Source organism: Bos grunniens, chromosome 3 (genome assembly GCF_055505025.1).
Source record: "Bos grunniens cultivar Pamir isolate PY7600 chromosome 3, Bosgru_T2T1.0, whole genome shotgun sequence".
NCBI classification, from domain to species: Eukaryota; Metazoa; Chordata; class Mammalia; order Artiodactyla; family Bovidae; genus Bos; species Bos grunniens.
In genome coordinates this window covers 31,456,870-31,470,730 of record NC_141167.1, presented here as the reverse complement: position 1 = coordinate 31,470,730, position 13,861 = coordinate 31,456,870, and positions in this window count along the sequence as shown.

Sequence of the window (13,861 nt, the reverse complement as noted above, 5' to 3'; positions counted from 1 at the left end):
GCTCCATTGCTCCCTGGTGGGCCAGTTCTGCTGTGTAGTTCCAGTTGTCAATCTTGGAAGCTCAGCATAAATCTTTCTTTTTTCCAATTATTTAATGATAAGAATTCTCTCTGTTTTATATATATATAAATATATAATAGTTATGTATATAAATATATAATATTTATGTATATAATAGTTATACTTATAAATTTTATATATAACTATACATAAAATTTATATGATATAAATATATTTATTTATATAAATATAATATAATATTATATCTATATATCTATATATATATATTTGGCTTTATGGAAAATAGATGGAGAAACAGTGGAAACAGTGTCAAACTTTATTTTTTGGGGCTCCAAAATCACTGCAGATGGTGATTGCAGCCATGAAATTAAAAGACGCTTACTCCTTGGAAGGAAAGTTATGACCAACCTAGATAGCATATTGAAAAGCAGAGACATTACTTTGTCAACAAAGGTCCGTCTAGTCAAGGCTATGGTTTTTCCAGTAGTCATGTATGGATGTGAGAGTTGGACTGTGAAGAAAGCTGGGTGCTGAAGAATTGATGCTTTTGAACTGTGGTGTTGGAGAAGACTCTTGAGAGTCCCTTGGACTGCAAGGAGATCCAACCAGTCCATTCTAAAGGAGATCAGTCCTGGGTGTTCTTTGGAAGGACTGATGCTAAAGCTGAAACTCCAATACTTTGGCCACCTCATGCGAAGAGTTGACTCATTGGAAAAGACTGATGCTGGGAGGGATTGGGAGCAGGAGGAGAAGGGGATGACAGAGGATGAGATGGCAGGATGGCATCACTGACTCGATGGACCTGAGTTTGAGTGAACTCTGGGAGTTGGTGATGGAAAGGGAGATCTGGCGTGCTGCAATTCATGGGGTCGCAAAGAGTCGGACACGACTGAACAACTGAACTGAACTGAACTGAAACAAGTTCAAGGAGATTCTGGTAATTAAAACTGATCATGTCCCATTTCTCTTAAGTGGGACTTGAATGAAGTATTCATCACAATATTATATATTTATCATCATTGAGGAGATGGATTTAGCAAATGAGTTGGATATACACTCAGGAATACTATACAGCAATTATAGTCAAGAAAATAATTGTCTACATGGTAATGTAGACAGATCTTAATAATAACCTTTACTTAAAAAAAAAAAGAAAATGAAGTCTCTAGCATAATACCATATAGGCAAATTGAAAGATACATGCATAAAAAGCAACTACATGGTTGACAGTGGCATAAATCTTCATCTCATCTTTCTCACATTAGAAAGAGTGCCTAATCAGGAAAGAGACATAAATGTCAGGAATGCTGACAATGAGGCTAAAGAAACAGGGAGTCTTGCACGTAGTGACCCATGAACTTAGAATGATGTTGGCACCTGAGATGGGGAAAAGAAAAGAACCAATGTCATGTATCACAAGAGAAAATCTACCACATCTATGCTGCTGCTACTAAGTCACTTCAGTTGTGTCCAACTCTGTGCGACCCCATAGACTGTAGCCCACCAGGCTCCCCCATCCCTGGGATTCTTCAGGCAAGAACATTGGAGTGGGTTGCCATTTCCTTCTCCAATGCATGAAAGTGAAAAGTGAAAGTGAAGTCACCACATTTATACTGCAGTATAAATGTTTCTGTGCTATACATGAAGAAGGACAATGATAAAGACAAATGCCTATAAGGTGGGAGAGAGGATGGTAAGAGATCACATATGGGTTGCAAGAGTGATAATTGAAGATCATGGGGTTATTTACCCTGGAGGAGAACAGAGAGGGAGATAGGGTGACCAACCAACCTGGTTTAGCTGGAAGTTTCCCAATTTTAGCACTGGAAGTCCCGTATCCCAGGAAACCCTTGAGTCGTGGGTGAACTAGAATGGCTGGTCACCCTAAGGAGACATCACTGGTGTCTCCAGCTATCTGAAGCACTTTCCTAGAGAAATAGAGGAAGTAAAGGTATGATTCTCTACCGTCAGAGGGCAGACTTTAGACCACTGGTAAGAACAAAGTTAGAGTAAGGAAATTCCTGGCTCAATTCATGGAGAACTTTCTAACAGCCAACTGTAAACCAATGAGCAGTTACTGCTCCTGACCACTACCATTCAGTGGATGCATGATGTTACTGTGCCCAAGCTTGTTCTACTCATGGCACAACAGGCCAAAAAATCAGGAGGCTGAGGTGTCAGGGCAAGAAATAATGACTTCATTTGGAAAACTGGGAGTCAGAGAAGATGACAGACTAACATCTTAGAGAACCATCTCACCCAAGTCAGAATCAAGGTTTTTTTTTTTTTTAACACTGATTGGGAAGGGGGTGTCACTGGTTATTTCAAACTTCTTGGTGTTGGAATCCTTTGTTCTTGCAGCCGTCCATGTAGGGCAGATGATGATGTTTCTGTAAACCTCCAACAAGACAAATGTTATTCTCTGTTCTGCAACTTTCAATCTTTATACGAATGGAAAAGTGTTGTATCCTTAAATGTCAGAAACTTGACAATAAACTATCCTGTATATTTTGGGCTATAGACAACATTCTTAATTTGACACAAAAGTTAAAGAATACAAAGATTACAGTAAAGAAACAGATCCAATATGGAGTAAGATCTTTTCTTCCCTATTACACTTGGAGGTACATAATAATGTCATTCAATCTTCAAAGTACTGCACTGAACTAACGATGAAATAAAATAACATTCCCAAGGTCAGACAATTAGGGTTTTAAACTTAGGGCTGTCTGACACCAAGAAGCCCAGGCTCTTAACTAATACCTTTTAAGATAATCTTAAGCATTTTTTTTTTCTATTCCAAGATAGTAAAATTAAGTCTTCCATGGTGTGTTACAGACTAACAATTCTTAGGAGTTCAAAGGTGAACTCCTAAGAAAGCTGGTCTAGCCTGAGACTAATTGTGACTTGATATGGAAAACACTTAGTTGCCCTAACAAGTCTAGCAGTGGACACCATCCTGTGAGTCTGCCTCTGCCTGGAGCTCTCAAGGACACTTGATAAGGAAAGAGTTCTAAAGAGGTTTACCATGTGCTAACTTTCTCAGCCCAGCACAATCCCTCCTGTTATTGAAACTAAAGACAAAACAAAACAAAAAAAACCCAGGTGCAGTTTCTGTTTCTACTTGCAGGGTGGCTAACCAGGATCATTCTAAGTGGGCTTAATAATAATAGTAACAGGTACCATTTTTTGGTACAGATACTATGTGCCAAGCATGGTACAAAGCACTTTACACACACCCAGAGCTTATCACCAAAATATGGTAGTGAGTCAATAAATATTTTATGAGCAAATTAATTTTCTTGTTTAATTTTCTCCCATACAACTATACCTGGAGACTCCACAAGTCCTCACGGTAGCTCCTATTATTAGGCCCACTAAATATATGAGGACCCTGAGACTCAAGAAATCATATTGCTATGATTATATTCTTTTATCTACTACTGTAGTAAAGATAGTAAGTTAGAGATATGTGGATTTAACAGACTCAGCAAATCAGGTCACACACATTATTTTCTTGTATAATTGGTAAAGCCCAGTTTTTGCATGTTTTAATGTTATTAATCATTACATTTCTCCTTTAGTTTTCAACACATTGTTCTTGTCAGTGGAGGTATTTCGAAGTTTTGCTCTCATTTTTTTCCTTAATTTTATTAATTCAGTTTTGGCTAGAGATACTTTAAAATTGATTGTATCATCTGACATAATTTTCTAGATCCTTGTCTGAATTCAAGGAAAACCTGGAGCTCTTATTAACAACTGTGATTTCCAGGTCCCTCTCTTGAGATTCTGCTTCAAAATCTGTGATAGCATCTGTCACATTGTATAATTTGTCACATTGTATAATCTGTCACATAGTATAATTAGCTATTTACTCTGCGATGAGCTTCTCAAGGGAAAGCATACAGAAAGGGCTCAACAGTTATTTATTGAATGGATGGATGTATTTAATGAGCTTATCTTATGAATCTTTATCAAGTAATTTGTATAACTGTTAATCAGGAAAGCAAAGAAGTGATGACAACCTTCTCCCTGCAGACTAATCTTGATATATTCATTAACACATAAATTTAACCAACTAAAATTTGTCTAAATAGCATTATCTTTCTGCTAATGTTTTTCTCTTTTCATATGGACCTTATACACAGTTTGTTAAATACTTGAATGGGAGAGAGAGTTAGGGAGGATTGATGATTTGAAAAACTATGCATTACTATAACCCAATGATCACTTCTTTGCTTTAAAATGCTCCTAAATTTTGCTAATAATCAGTTATAAGTTAATTTGCTGATGGTCTTAAATTCACCTTCAGCTGCCTTTTGGAAAACTAACACTTGTATCTATCTCCTGTCTGTGGCATTTCTCTAACTCTCCAGTATTTTAGAAATTCCTCAAAATACTTCTAGTATTTAAACTCAGGAGCATACTTCTCTTGAATTGGATTGGCTGTAACTTAGATGTGTTGGTTAAGCATTCATTCATTTATTCCTTCAGTTTTACTGCCTTTGTTGAGTATTTGCAGTCTGCCAAATTTGTGCAAGACACCTGGGATGTGGCAATGAGTGAGACAGCATTCTCTCAGTTGAGGCAGGGCTAACAAAATTTAAAAGGCAATTATACTATGATGGAGGTAATCTCAGACTACTTACAAGAGAACAGAGAAGAGCTTCTACATCAGGGGGATGTCAGAAGAATCTTCTGGAAAAGCAGATTCTTAAGCTGGGGCTCAATGAACCTGGTCAGGCAGGGATGTAGGGGAGGAGCATTTTAGGCACAGGCAGAGCATTTTCCAAGCTTGGAGACAGGGAGAAATGAAGGGGCAACCGAGGACTGGAATTTGCAGGAATCTGGGACCTTTATTTCCAAGACCCAATGTAGAATCTCTTAGACCATGTAATCATTCAATGATCATCCCCCTGTCCTCCACTTGGACACCAGGGGAGGGAAATTCCAGGCTCATGAGGCAACTAACTCCCTACCTCTAACAATAGATTGGCATGATATTGGGAATTGTGTGGAAACAATATTATTCTGACCAATGAGCTGGCAGATGTAAACAGATGCCCACGGGGCTGATGGGAGAAAATGAGAAATTTTATAGATTGGACTCTGAGGAAGCCCCTATTCGTTTAAGCCTTATTGCAAGCTCGTGCCTTATTGCAAGCTCGTGCCTTATATAATCACACTCATTAGTGTCGTGTGCTCCTTATCCCTCTCACAAAGCCTTCTGGAAAGCTAGGATTTATATTCATCCATGGCTGCTCTGTCTGTAATCAAGAAGCTTTGCTTTTGACTCCTGCAGATGTTTCCATTTAAATAAAAATGAAATTGAAATCAAATGCTGCATTTGAAGCTGCTCTGCACCCTTTGTATTTGCTAATCAGCCTTCTCATTATTTAACCTCAGAAATCAGAGCCTCTGAAACTGATAACTGCATATGTGCCATCCATATGCAGTTACTGACTCTGCTTATTCCTAAGCTCCCCTGTGAAACTGTCCCCCGTGACTGTTTAATAGAGAAATAAGAGTTGCTCAGTGTGGACTCCAAATCCTGTGCATAGGAATCATTGGGAAATTTACTAAAAACGAACATTCCCTAGACCCCACACAGACTTTCTGATTCAGCAGTTCTAGAGTTAAGGTTTAGGGATCAGCATTTTTTTATTTATTCATTTTTTTTACTTTACAATATTATATTGGTTTTGCCATACATCAACATGCATCCGCCACGGGTGTACACGTGTTCCCCATCCTGAACTCCCCTCCCACCTCCCTCCCCATACCATCCCTCTGGGTCATCCCAGTGCACCAGCCCCAAGCTTCCTGTATCCTGCATCGAACCTGGACTGGCGATTCGTTTCTTATATGATATTATACATGTTTTAATGCCATTCTCCCAAATCATTCCCCCTCTCCCTCTCCCACAGAGTCCAAAAGACTGTTTTATACATCTGTGTCTCTTTTGCTGTCTCGCATACAGGGTTGTCGTTACCATCTTTCTAAATTCCATATATATGTGTTAGTATACTGCATTGGTGTTTTTCTTTCTGGCTTACTTCACTCCGTATAAGAGGCTCCAGTTTCATCTACCTCATTAGAACTGATTCAAATGTATTCTTTTTAATGGCTGAGTAATACTCCATTGTGTATATGTACCACAGCTTTCTTATCCATTCATCTGCTGATGGTTCTTTTTAATGGCTGAGTAATACTCCATTGTGTATATGTACCACTGCTTTCTTATCCGTTCATCTGCTGATGGACATCTAGGTTGCTTCCATGTCCTGGCTATTATAAACAGTGCTGCGATGAACATTGGGGTACACATGTCTCTTTCAATTCTGGTTTCCTCAGTGTGTATGCCCAGCAGTGGGATTGCTGAGTCATATGGCAGTTCTATTTCCAGTTTTTTAAGGAATCTCCACACTGTTCTCCATAGTGGCTGTACTAGTTTGCATTCCAACCAACAGTGTAAGAGGGTTCCCTTTTCTCCACACCCTCTCCAGCATTTATTGCTTGTAGACTTTTGGATCACAACCATTCTGACTGGCGTGAAATGGTACCTCATTGTGGTTTTGATTTGCATTTCTCTGATAATGAGTGATGTTGAGCATCTTTTCATGTGTTTGTTAGCCATCTGTGTGTCTTCTTTGGAGAAATGTCTGTTTAGTTCTTTGGCCCATTTTTTGATCGGGTCGTTCATTTTTCTGGAGTTGAGCTGTAGGAGTTGCTTGTATATTTTTGAGACTAGTTGTTTGTCAGTTGCTTCATTTGCTATTATTTTCTCCTATTCTGAAGGCTGTCTTTTCACCTTGCTTATAGTTTCTTTTGTTGTGGAGAAGCTTTTAATTTTAATTAGATCCCATTTGTTTATTTTTGCTTTTATTTCCAATATTCTGGGAGGTGGGTCATAGAGGATCCTGCTGTGATGTATGTCGAAGAGTGTTTTGCCTATGTTCTCCTCTAAGAGTTTTATAGTTTCTGATCTTATGTTTAGATCTTTAATCCATTTTGAGTTTATTTTTGTGTATGATGTTAGAAAATGTTCTAGTTTCATTCTTTTACAAGTGGTTGACCAGTTTTCCCAGCACCACTTGTTAAAGAGATTGACTTTTCTCCACCGTATATTCTTGCCTCCTTTGTCAAAGATAAGATGTCCATAGGTGCGTGGGTTTATCTCTGGGCTTTCTATTTTGTTCCATTGATCTATATCAGCATTTTAAACAATCTCTGGTTGATTCCTGTGAATATTCACCTATTATGTGCATTTACTCCCAGCAATGGCTATGTACCATTGCTTGGGGTTCAAAGTTGAATAAGACACATTTCCTGCTACCAAGCTACAGTCTGGTGACTGTGAGACAAATGAACACCCCCATTTCATTCAGACTAATTCAAGGATGGAACACACACAGCATAAGTGGTGACCAAATGTGAGGCCTTGGTTTGGTGGTGGGTGAAAGATGCAACATGGTATTTTTTTGCTATTAGTGAAAAAAATCAAGGATTGCAAATATTTTTTTTTAACAAAATATGTATTAAGTCTGAGTTTAGATTTTCCTATATTATTAAAAAAGTTTTTATTATGAAAACTGTCCTATATACACAAAGTGTATGAAAGTAAAAGTGTTAGTTGATCAGTCATGTCTGACTCTTTGTGACCCCGTGAACTGTAGCCCGACCTGCTCCTCTGTCCATGGGATTCTCCAGACAAAAATATTAGAGTGGATTACCATGCCCTCCTCCAGGGGAATCTTTCCTACTTAGGAATCAAACCCAGGTCTCCTGCAATGCAAGCAGATTCTTTACTGTGTGAGCCACTAGGGAAGTCTGAAGTGGTGAGAAAATAATAGTAATGGTACAAGAATAGTACTGAACCTGGGTCTCCCACACTGCAGGCAGATTCTTTACCATCTGAGCCACCAGGGAAGCCCATAATATAGTACAATAATGTAATAAACTACATATAACATTCATAGTATGCATGTTTGTGTATATATGTATGTATGTGTGTATGTGTATATATATTTGCCTCTCTTGTTTCATCACTTGCCCACCTACCCCAATTCCATCCAATTGTTTGCTTTTTCTAATCCAAAATCTCATGTCATTTCACTTATGAATGGTCCAGGGTATGTCTTAGAGGAATATGGACATTTTCTAGGCTAGCCACAGGGCTATCATCATACCTAAAGAAATTCACTATTATGCATTGGTGTAGTACTTAGATTTCTCTAATTATTTCAAGAATGTGATGCACCGTTGTTCACATCAAGATATAAATAAAATCCACACATATTGCAATCAGTTGTATTTTTCAAGTCTCATCTAAGCTACAACAGCCCTTTTTCCCTGGTGTCTTTCCCTGATTCCTTCCCTTTTATGCTGTTTTTCTTATTGAAGAAACCAGGCCTTATAGAAAATCCTGCATTCTGAATGTATCTATTTGCATCATTGTAGTGTCATTTAACTGATTTCTGTGTCCTTTCTATTTATAGTAAGCCAGAAGCTAGTTAAGTCTTGCTGAGATTCAAGGCCAAGGTTTTTCCCAAAGAGCATTTCATTGTTGGTGCTTTATACTTCATGCTGTGTTACATTAGGAGGCACAGAAAGTCTGATTGTACCATTTTTATGATGCTAATTTAATCAAAATTTTCAGGTAGCAACAGTCTAATATCTCTATTCCAAGATTTCCTTTAGACTTTCACCTGATGGTTTCATCTACAGACAATCTTTGCTTAAACCAGTTATTTTGTTAGGAGTTGAAGATGGGCACTTTTTCTAGTTCTCTCTTCCTTTCCTATGTATTGGCTGGAGTTCTTCTGTATGGACCCATTGTGCTGACAAATCGTGAACATCTGTTTACTCTGAATTCTTCTTCATTGAGGAAAGGCAGGATAAATGATTTGGTCCCTTTAATAGAGGTGAACACTGAGTGCTGAGGTTATTTATTCTTCTACTGGATATCACTTTGAGCACATAGGTTTTATATGCAGCATATTTTAAGACATTTGCCATGGGTCCTTTTATCATATCTTCAACACTCTTTGATAGCTTCCCTCCATTTTGGTACAAGAAGTCTCCGGAAATTCTTTGGTCCAGATCATCATCCTCTCTTCAGAGGAGTCTGTGTTCCTTTTGGAGAGGAATGGTCTTTAGAAGCCACAATTTGGGTGCTAGGGTTTCTCACTGCCATGAAGCTGTAATTGCTTCTGAGCACTTTTAGTGGGCAAAGCTAAAAAAAAAAACTATTTAAAAAACTATATTCAAGCTAATCACTGACAATCCAAAAATAGTAATATAAAGCCTAATGTTATTGAATTTACACTTGTTTCTCTTTTCCTGTACACTAAAAATCTTGGTTCCTGAAGAAATTAGCATAAATACTTCTTTGATATATCAGAATATATTTCTTTGTGGACAAGAAAACAAACCATAAAAACCATTTGATATGATTTCAATTTTCTCAAGTGTATAAAGACTTGTTTTCTCTTTTCACTTTCACCTACTTGCATTCTGCTATAGTACAATTTTTTGAGTGGGAGTCAAAGCAGTGAAGTTTCATCTGGCAGCATGCTGGCTACCATTTGTTCGGTGCTTATTATGTGGTGGGAAAAGTTTAAATGGCTTGTGTTTAAATGATTAACTCAATTAATCTTTATGCCAGCTCCATGAGATAGGTACTATTATTAGTCCCATGTTACAAGTGGGGAAGCCAAGGAAACAAGGCACTTAATAACTTGCTCAAGATCACACCAATGGTGAGTGGTAGAGCTGGGCTTTGAATTGTTGCTCTTGGGCTGCAGAGTCCCTACTCTTACCCATGAGAAACTGCCTCTCTGAAGCTACCGGCTCTAGGTCATAGTAAACAAAGAGTTTGGGAGGTGTAATTCCCACGGTTCTCCCATCCATACTCACCTTTCTTTCTCTTTCAGTTTCATCTTTAGCGACTGTTTCAGTTTCACTAACACTAGCCCATTCTGTGCTCTCTGCTACACCTTTGGACACAGTAGATATTTCATAAATACTTTCAGATTTGTTTGCAAATCAGTAACTCTGAAGTACAATCTGATTCATATGTAAACAGGAAAGAAAATCTATTTTGGTTGTGATTTTTAGGAAACCAGAGTATTCCAGTTTGAATGTAAGCTTTGTGCTGTTGTTGGGCTTTTTTTTTGAGAACAAGTACACATTCCAGCACAAAAATATTCTTGTGTCCTACAAATCCCCTATGGCCTTATTAAACCTTAGAATTAAGGTTGGGTGGTACAGTGAAAAGTGCCTGGAAGACTGGGGTTCTCATCTTCACATAAAACAAGCTGGGTGGAGCCCATTAGAGGCACTGACCACAAGGAATGACTTGTGGCTGGAAGCTTCTGGGCCCAAGTTATAGAAAGGGAGAGTGTGCACTCAGTTCATCTTCATGTGGTAAGCTTAAGTGATAGTGAGGGTCCCAGAATCTTTGCCAAGAAGGAAGAGTGGAGCATTGAGCCATTTTGTTAAGGCAAAGGCAGTGTTGAGAAAATCACAGGCAAAGTCAGGAAAAATTCAGTAGCGGGATAGAGTCAGGTGCAAGTGATGGGCAAGGGGGACCACTCTGGACTAAGGTGGTGGATGAAAGAAGGAAATGTGCTGAAGTCTCATTTATGCGGTGTGTAGTATGGATTTCCAAGGTGGCTCTGGCTGTTTAAAACCTTGCTACTCAAAACATAACTCACAGATCCTGATCACTGGCTCAGCTCAGACCTGCTGGGTCAGAATCTCCTTCCAAACAAGATTGCCAGGTATGTTAAGGAGCACAGAGTTGGAGGAGCAGAGGTCTGATGGACTTTGACAATGGCAGCAGTGCAGCGGGGAAGTCCATTTCCCTCTCTGGGCCTCCAAGTTTTCATTTTAAAAACAGGTTACATTTAAGCTTTCAAAATATTTTTTAAAATTGAAATCTCACTCACTCCTGCTCTGTATCACTGATGCTGTCTTCTCCCCTACACAGTCAGAGCCTGGCATGAAGATACTGGAGTGCTCTGGTGCCATGGTGGGTGATGGAGCTCCTTGAGCTGTCAAGGGTCACACACATGGCCCACAGGCCAAGTTGGACCACACAGAGGTAACTTTCCACTGGGATAGATAAACTGCTTCCTAATCAGCTTTTGAGGGGCCCCATGATATGACTCAGAGGGGAGGGGAGTTAGCTCCTTATGGAGTAAACCCTGATCAATGGGAAAGGAAGACCAGGAGGGCCAAGGCAGATTCATTTCTCTCTTTCCTCCTGTCTGCTGAGTTGCAGCATCTGCTTGAAAATTCTCTGGAAAATCATAGTGGCTAAAGGGATAAACATGCCTTTGCAGGATCAGCATCTCTTTGTAGCTCACCCTGAAGAGTGCAATAATGGAGATGTACAAATCACACATTGCTTTCATTTCTGCTTTTCTTCCTCACCTTGGCCTTCCTTGGCTTCCACCTCCAACTAGATGTCCCAGCACTTTAATCCTTGCCTCAGACTGCTTTATAGAAGATAAAGACAAAAACCAAATGTTAAATACATCATGTTGTTTAATTGGGGAAAGTACTGTCATCTCATTTTATAGACTATAGACAAATGATATGCATGAGTTGTCCAAGGCCATGTGACTATGGAGTGCCAGAGCTGGATCTTTATCCTAAGTCTATTGGCCTCAAGTCCATGTACTTCTTTACTCAGATAATGAACTGAGATTTATGGAACATAACATGCCAGTTTTTCCACTATATTCTTAACAACCGTTCTGGGTAGTAAGGATCATTGCCCTCAATTTACAGATGGGGAAACCAAGGTTTAGAAAGTTATTGGATTTGCCTGAGATCACACAGCAAGTAAGTGGGGGAATTAAGACTTAGTTTGAATTCAGCTTATTTATGGAGCAGCTAACAAATAATTCCTGGTGCCCGTGTGCCTGTGCGTAAAGGGCTTTGTAGCCACGTTACTGTGAGAGCTAAGGCTGATTAGAAAATGTGAAAATCACTACAACAGACATCTTTTTAAACCCTCAGCAAAAAGACTTAAAATCATTTTTAACAACTTTTTCTCATGGCTATGACTGTCATTTCACCAAATTGTTTCCAAAAGAGTTCTTTATGGTCATGGAAGACTGAAGTGTGTCCTTCAACCCTGCATAAAAAGACAAACAACTGGATTTCTCAAAATACAACAGTTCAAACCTATGGAATGGATTTTGATGTATAGACTTCAAATCAACACCAATCTATTTGCAGGGTCATCTTTAGCCACCCTGTCCCTTCTCTATGAATGGTGCAGAATTACCCAAACATTCACTGGGCATATCATTTGTGGGGGAAAAAAAATACCCTACCCCAGCTGTAGTGCTTTGAAAAGTGGAAAGTCTTGAAATGTGCCCCAGGCTAGAAAAAAACAAGAAAAAATGACCTAGATAGGTGAAAATGACCTTAGATCCATAATCATTTTCATCAGGGCAAAGTCTTCTACCATAATGGATCCGTGGAATCATTCCTCACACACCAGCTACAAGATGAAACTGAAGCCACAGCAGAATGTAAGAGGCCAGGCTGAGGCCAGGCTGATGCTTCCCTTACTGATTGGGCCACAAAAGTCCCCCTTTACATGCGGTCAAACAAGCCACTCCATTTGGAGGTTGATGGCAAATGGCGTGTATGCCTTTCTATATGTAATTTTCATCTGTCTCAGTACCAGGCCTCACTACCTGGATGTTGCACCAGCCTCCTATTTACTTTTCCTGTTCCCCAGTCTGTCCTATAAGATCTGAATGGTGTCAGAAGACCTGTTAACTATCCTGCAGAATAAAATTCAAATGTCTAAGTGTCTCATGTGAAATGCCGGGCTGGATGAAGCACAAGCTGGAATCAAGACTGCTGGGAGAAATATCAATAATCTCAGATATGCAGATGACACCACCCTTAGGGCAGAAAGAAGAACTAAAGTGCCTCTTGATGAAAGTGAAAGAGGAGAGTGAAAAAGTTGGCTTCAAACTCAAGGTCATGGCATCTGGTCCCATCACTCCATGGCAAATAGATGGGGAAACAGTGGAAACAGTGGCAGACTTTATTTTTTGGGGGGGCTCCAAAATCATTACTGATGCTGACTGCACCCATGAAATTAAAAGGCACTTGCTCCTTGGAAGAAAAGCTCTGACCAACCTAGACAGCATATTAAAAAGTAGAGACATTACTTTGCCAATGAAGGTCCATGTAGTCAAAGCTATGGTTTTTCTAGTAGTCATGTATGGATGTGAGAGTTGGACTATAAAGAAAGCTGAGCACCGAAGAACTGATTCTTTTGAACTGTGATGTTGGAGAAGACTCTTGAGAATCCCTTGGACTGCAAGGAGATCCAACAAGTTCATCCTAAAGGAAATCAGTCCTGAATATTCATTTGAAGGACTGATGCTGAAGCTGAAACTCCAATACTTGGGCCACCTGATGTGAAGAACTGACTCATTGGAAAAGACCCTGATGCTGGGAAAGACTGAAGGCAGGAGGAGAAGGGGACGACAGAGGATGAGATGGCTGGATGGCATCACTGACTCGATGGACATGAGTTTGAGTAGACTCTAGGAGTTGGTAATGGACAGGGAAGCCTGATGTGCTGCAGTTCATGGGATCGCAAAGAGTCGGACACTACTGAGCTACTGAACTGAACTGAAGTATCTCATTTAAAGACCTTCCCTTAACTAACTCCTGTTGCACTTTCCAGTATCCTTTGGTTTTGCTTTATATTCTAGCAACATGAAGTTTGTGCTGGTTGGTTTAAGTTATACAGCCAAAAAAAGGTCTCTGTGGTATACAGAAACAATGTCTTGATTAT